Source organism: Paralichthys olivaceus, chromosome 1 (genome assembly GCF_024713975.1).
Source record: "Paralichthys olivaceus isolate ysfri-2021 chromosome 1, ASM2471397v2, whole genome shotgun sequence".
Classification (NCBI taxonomy): Eukaryota; Metazoa; Chordata; class Actinopteri; order Pleuronectiformes; family Paralichthyidae; genus Paralichthys; species Paralichthys olivaceus.
Genome location: NC_091093.1, coordinates 25,582,025 through 25,588,193, shown reverse-complemented (window position 1 = coordinate 25,588,193; position 6,169 = coordinate 25,582,025). Strand labels below are relative to the sequence as shown.

Here is a 6,169-nt window from a genome sequence, read left to right as displayed (position 1 = left end):
TTATTTATTTGTGTTGTACATTTCCCCATAGTTAGCCTCATAAATGATTATATTATTGTAATAAATATTTTGATTTGATGAACAAAAAGAAAAGAAAAAGCAGCACGATGAAGGACATTTCAAATGTACTATTTTTCAGTTCAGTCTTTCTTTTCGGACACTTTCTGATCCATCACAGTCTGAGGCCATGTTTTATTTGAAACTTTGAATTTGACTAAATGGACTGTATTTATGCAGCTCTCTTCCAGTCAAGACCACCCAAAGAGCTTCACTGTACAAGTCGCATTCTCCCATTCATGCATTCACATTCATACAGTGCTTCTATCTACACGCTTTTTCTATCAAACACTATTCATACTCTGTCTGCAGAGCCCTCTGGGGCTAAATTGGGTTTTCTTGCCCAAGGACACTACAGAATAAAGACTAAGTTTCCAACCAGATCATACCATCAACCTAGTTGGTTGTTAGTGCACAACCCTCTCTACCTCCTGAGCCACAGCATCCTACGCATTACACATATTCACTTCTTATAGTAGATCTGGTAACTTATTTCTCTTGACTAATGTTTGTGTTTAGTCTTTGGCTTGTTGTAATTAAGAGTAAATCTTAAACCCTTTTTACTTGCTCATCTATCTTTTGTTCGTTTTTTGGAACTAAACTGTTTGTAGCCTTGTTTATAGGGCAAATCATTATTGGGTCTTCAGATGGCACGATAGAGAGTGGCATAATATGTACAATATTATGCACAGCCTAACAGAGACATATGGCTTTGGACTGGAGAGCTGGAAATTTCGGGGCTAACACCAGCAGTTATCTCCAGTGAGGACTCTGTGATGAGCACAGGCACGCAGCACTGGCCAGGTGGCTCTTTGGAAGATAGTGCCAAAAGATGAAACCACCTCAGTGTCAGCATTTTAATTTGATCTGCCATGTGCACATATGTCTTTAAAGTCTGCAGGGAGTCTCTTAGCCATTGATGTACTTCGCCAAAGGTCTGCAGTCGCACAGGTTAGCACTGCAGGCTAATCTGTAGTGAGTCGCTCCCAAAAGTCTGCGCCAAGTTGATGGCAGGATGAGTGATCTCCTCGTCTCTGATCCCCAGCCCTCACATCTCCACTGTGTGCCAACTCCTCAGCTCCTTTGTAGTAGGTGCCAACTTGCCCAGACGGGTAGAGGAGGAGCAAAGAGACCCAAACAGGATTTGAAATGCAGTAGCCCTCCACTGCTTCATATTAGAAAGAGGACACAGCCATTCCAGGAATGGCAAATTATTATTAGGGCAGCAGCCGTCCTGCATCTTGGTTTGAAAAAAAAAAGGGAAAAGGGATGGGAGAGGGTTTGAACACTGGCCAATCATACGAGCCTTCATCAGTTCCATACATGTGAAATGTAATTAAATTATTGATGGAGATAAATTGAGTTCAGCATGATATCATTTATGTTCCTTAATCTGATTAATATAAAACTGCAAGAAACAAAGAAAACTATCATAAGCCTGAAGTAGAGTTGGATGACAGTATGCTACAGAGGAATCTGTTCACGTGTGTTAGGTATTGTTTGTATTTAACAACGTTGTTGAATGTTACTAAGTAGTCACAGCTGAAACCCAGGTCCAGTTAGATCTAGCAAGTTAGATTAAGTTATTGGAGATAATGTGGCTTTTCACTATTTTGGTTTTTAACTTATCATGTTTACCAGCCTCTGCCAGGACTTAGCCACTGGCAGTAAAATTCTTTACTAACATGCTATTAAGGATGGATGGATGGACAAAAAGATGGGTAGATAGCTTAAATAACTATTTCTTTCTTAAAAGGGTTTGCAAATCCTCTTAGCCTGCTTAATCAGCATTCACCGCCAAAATTCCATATAGATAGATAGATAGATACTTTTGATCCTGAGGGAATTGTGAGAAATATTGTGAGATTTTAAAATGTCTGAAATGTTAATAAGAAACCGACAGTACACAATCCTATCGTGATCCTAAAACCCCTGACTGTTTTAAACAGTTCTTTCCCCTTAAAACATTTCAATAAAAAATACATTTGTAGAGTGAGTCATGGCTGTGAAACTCAGCGTCTCATGTATCCATTCAGTGTCAGAACAATTCCACCATTAGAGCTGTGTGAAGAGCCCTTGAGAGCTCTACACTGACGATGGAGTTCTCACTCCTCCATTCTCCCCCACTCCACAGCCTGCCCACATTAACTTTGCAGCTCATTCAGCTGTGATTAGAAAAGCCTCTCAGCTTCCAGAGTTTGCAATCATTTGACCATAATGAATTCCAATCACTCCCTCCTCCTACCCTCTGCTCCCACTTGTACTTGAGAAGTTATAAGGAGAGTGCAGAGTGAAGAGACAAAGAGCGCAAAGCAGTTACAGAGAGGAGAGTTCAGCGAGAGAATCAGACACAGAAAATTAAGCCTGAAAAAAGGCTGAGTATGAAAGAAAAGAATAAAATACAGAAATCTCTGCAGCAAAAACATTATTTGTAAATCAAAGTAATATATTGAATGTGTAACATGAGAAGCAACAATATCATTGGCATAAGATAACTGTTGAAGGACAGGTGTAATTTATATCACGTTTAATGGAGTCCATGTGCGAGTCTTACATTTTTTATTAGAAGATACTTAAAGGATGAACCGATCATATAGTGTATTTATCTAGTGATAAAAGAGCATGTGTTGGCTGAGTGAAGTCAGAATAACATCATCCCTGTCCCCCAAATGTCAAGAAATTCTCTACTCACTGGAATCAAGTCAGCCAAATACATGAAGCATTCATTTCTTCTTCTACATCACCATTATCAATACATGCATTTATTTTTTTTCTGTTCACCAAATGTCATAAACACACTCAAGTTGAATAATTATTCATATTCATGCTCAGTGCTCAACCTGTGCATCACAAATGGAGCAGTATACATGTAGTTCCATCTAAACTAAAAGGTCCAGTGAGATTTAGGTGTAAGGGATCTAAATTGAATTTAAAATAATTCCTTTTGAAGTTTTCAGTAGTGTATGAACACCAAAATTGTATAAATTGTTTTTCTTTACCCTAGAATGGGCCCTTTATATTTAAATACTATATTATATTTAAATCAGGAGGGGGTCCTATGGAGGCTGCCATATTTTTAACAGTCGTCCAAATGGAAGGAAAATGGAAGGGAACATTTGTCGCTCACATAAGAAGGAGCCTTCAAAATGGGACTGCCTAGTTGCACCACTGTGTTGCAATCAGTCTTGAAATGCAGCCTTGAAAGGATGCAGTCCTTGAATTGGGACACAGTTTATTGGTACAGTAGAACATGTATTAAAAATCAGCATCCTTTTTTTAATACTCAAATGAAATTGTAATTTCCTCCACTGGTGGTTGTGAAGTGACTGATCTTGATGTTATGATCCGTAGACACTGTTGTACATTATTATCAATACGCTTTAATGAAGCTCTATTTTTGTTTTATATTAATGCTGGATTGATGTTATAGACACTTGTGTTCGGCCTAAACAGTTCCCAAAAAACTGGACGTGTGAATGTGCTCCAGTCTCTTTGTTGTTCCCACTGTGTCACAGCGATGATGCTGACAGTGTTGTGGTGGTGACCTTTCCCCACTGCCATGCCAACATTTCCAGGTCCCTCTGGCCAGCAGTGTCCCTGTCACCTACAATCAGCAACACAGCCTGGCCACCAAGCTGCTGTCTGAGTATTAGTAGCCGAGACACATAGAGCAGTCGACAGAATTTAGGAGTTTGTCTATGAATATGCACGGGCAGGACGTGAATACCCCTCCATCACCAGATTCATATTTTAGCTAATGAAATTAGGCATGTTTTGAAGTCACAGTCGAATATTGATCATTTTTGTTCTAAAACATTCTGTATTCAGCCTTGGGGTAAACATTGTCATATCAAGGATGGAAACAATTTTCCTATGGTTATGTGCAAACTGCATTATGAGGATTATGTTTAAATTGTGATTTTTGATAGTGGCCATACAGTGGATGAGGCTCCATTGTTATTATAAGTAAAGTGTTTGCATGAAGCCTTGATACCCTGCAGTGTATCCTCCTTGTTGCTATGAATGAAACAATCAGCAGTGTTTTATTGCAGCCATCCACCAAAATGTCATGAGAAGCTGCAGCTACTGTTGTCTTTGACAGAAGTGTTGGTGCCTACAAATACAAATGAAAGAGATGACAAACCAAAAGAGCATCAGTAAGCACTTCTTGCTGCTTCGTTTTCTTTTTGTTGTGCTGTTGCTGACTTTAGAATCTACCAATAAAGCTGTCTGTGAGTTTTAGGTTTTACAGACAACCAAATGTAGAACTCAACTAGGTTTATCTTAAGGGTGCAAAAATAACTTTTTCATCATATTTGCTAAAACTTTCACTATGATCTAATAACAGAATACACAACAAGACTAAGATGGAAATGGTACAGTAACGTTTGCACTTGGTGGGAAATATTTATATGTTATATGTTAGCTTGTTTTTAATGATAAAAAATGAACTAACATTAGCTTCATAGCATTGGTCAGCATTGTTTTTAAAGTAATTTTGAAACCTAGTAGAGCTGCCGCCCCATTGAGGCTATGTCTCATCCACAGCAGCCCGGGTTCCATTCTGTCCCGCCGCACTTTGCTGCCTGTCCTCCCCCACTCTCTCTGTCTGCCCCCCTTCGAAGCTATAGCTCTCTGTCCTCTTCAAATTAACATAAAGCCCAGAAAGCCCCAAAGGAGACAGTTTTAGAACTCAGTGGAAAGTTGACCATGTCTTTTTTGTTCGGACAATTACTGTTTGTGTGTGAGAGTGCAATAATGAGGGAGAGTGCAGTATGCCACAATCAGTATACTCACTGCAATGAGAAGCAATGAGAAGATGAGATTAATACTATAGAAAGCTTTGTGACACAGCCTTAACTGACAAGGGTCTGAGCTGGATTCTCTCTGGCAGAGGATCATGGAGGTATTGAGCCATGTATATGGCTGCCTGATCTCTCAAGAGAAGGTGACAGACATCAAAGTGTGTGTGTGTGTGCGCGTGTGCGTGTGTGTGTGCGTGTGTGATGTCTGACTGAGGCTGACAGTCCAACCCACATCCTCAGGGGGTGGTTTGTTGGTGACGACTGCTGACATGTAAACAAAGCCACACACAAAAACATTGGTTTGTTCATGCGGAAATGCATCACATGCATCTGCACAGATGTGAAGTTATCATGTATAAGTTCAAGTCAGGATAGAATCACCAATGTTTACATGATCAATATCATTCGTTTTCAAAGCTTCATTGGGTTCAGTTCTTTCACAACAGTTGGCCGTATGCAATTTTTCCAGAAGGGGTCTTGATTATTAAAGCCTCTTTTTCTCTGACACTGGGAAATATTATAAACGCTTGCCAGTGAACATGAGTGTGATTAATTTATTCTTTTTTTACTTGATGTTTAGTCCCAATCTGAAGAAGAAGCCAGAGCAGGATGAATTAAGTGTATCGAGTGTCAGCTTGTGGAGTAAAGGTGAGTTTCAATGATGAACAGTCACATCAGCTTCTCTTGTTCTTTATCAAAGCAACAGACATTTTGTTCCGGCTAAACTGAAAGCAGCTGCTTGACGAATCACTCTGAACATCAACATGTGCCTGAGCCAGTTAAATGTTTTGTGTTTCCCTTCTAACAATATGTTAATATACGACGAGGATGGGATTCGAACCCACGCGTGCAGAGCACAATGGATTAGCAGTCCATCGCCTTAACCTCTCGGCCACCTCGTCGTGGAGCCTTAGTTCACAGAGATTGAGATAGAATGCAATAGAATAACTTTCTTGCTTTGAATGTCTTCTAAATGCCCAAAGTAGTATACAGTACAGTAACACATACATATGGCAGAAGCAAGCAGCCGGCGGAAGAATAAATGAAATAGAAGAAAGAGATGGAATAAAAGAAATGAACAGGCCAATGGTTTGTTATTTTTACTCTTACGATTTTTGTACCAAGAATCTTTTGTGTATAAAAACTGTAATAACAAAGATTGTCCGATAAAGGACGAGTAGCAGAGACAGACTATGGGTGCTTGAGAGATTTCTTTGTGTGTGTGTGTGTGTGTGTGTGTGTCTATGTGTGTGTGTGTGTGTCTATGTGTGTGTGTGTGTGTCTGTGTTTGTGTCTGTGTGTGTGTG

General features: G+C 39.7%; 1 non-coding gene across 1 annotated transcript; it reads right to left on the bottom strand.

The window, feature by feature from the left end:
• Positions 1-5,682: 5,682 nt before the first annotated feature.
• On the bottom strand, positions 5,683-5,764 carry trnas-gcu (transfer RNA serine (anticodon GCU)). The gene has a single exon. It is a non-coding gene; the product is annotated as a tRNA-Ser (tRNA).
• Positions 5,765-6,169: the final 405 nt, after the last annotated feature.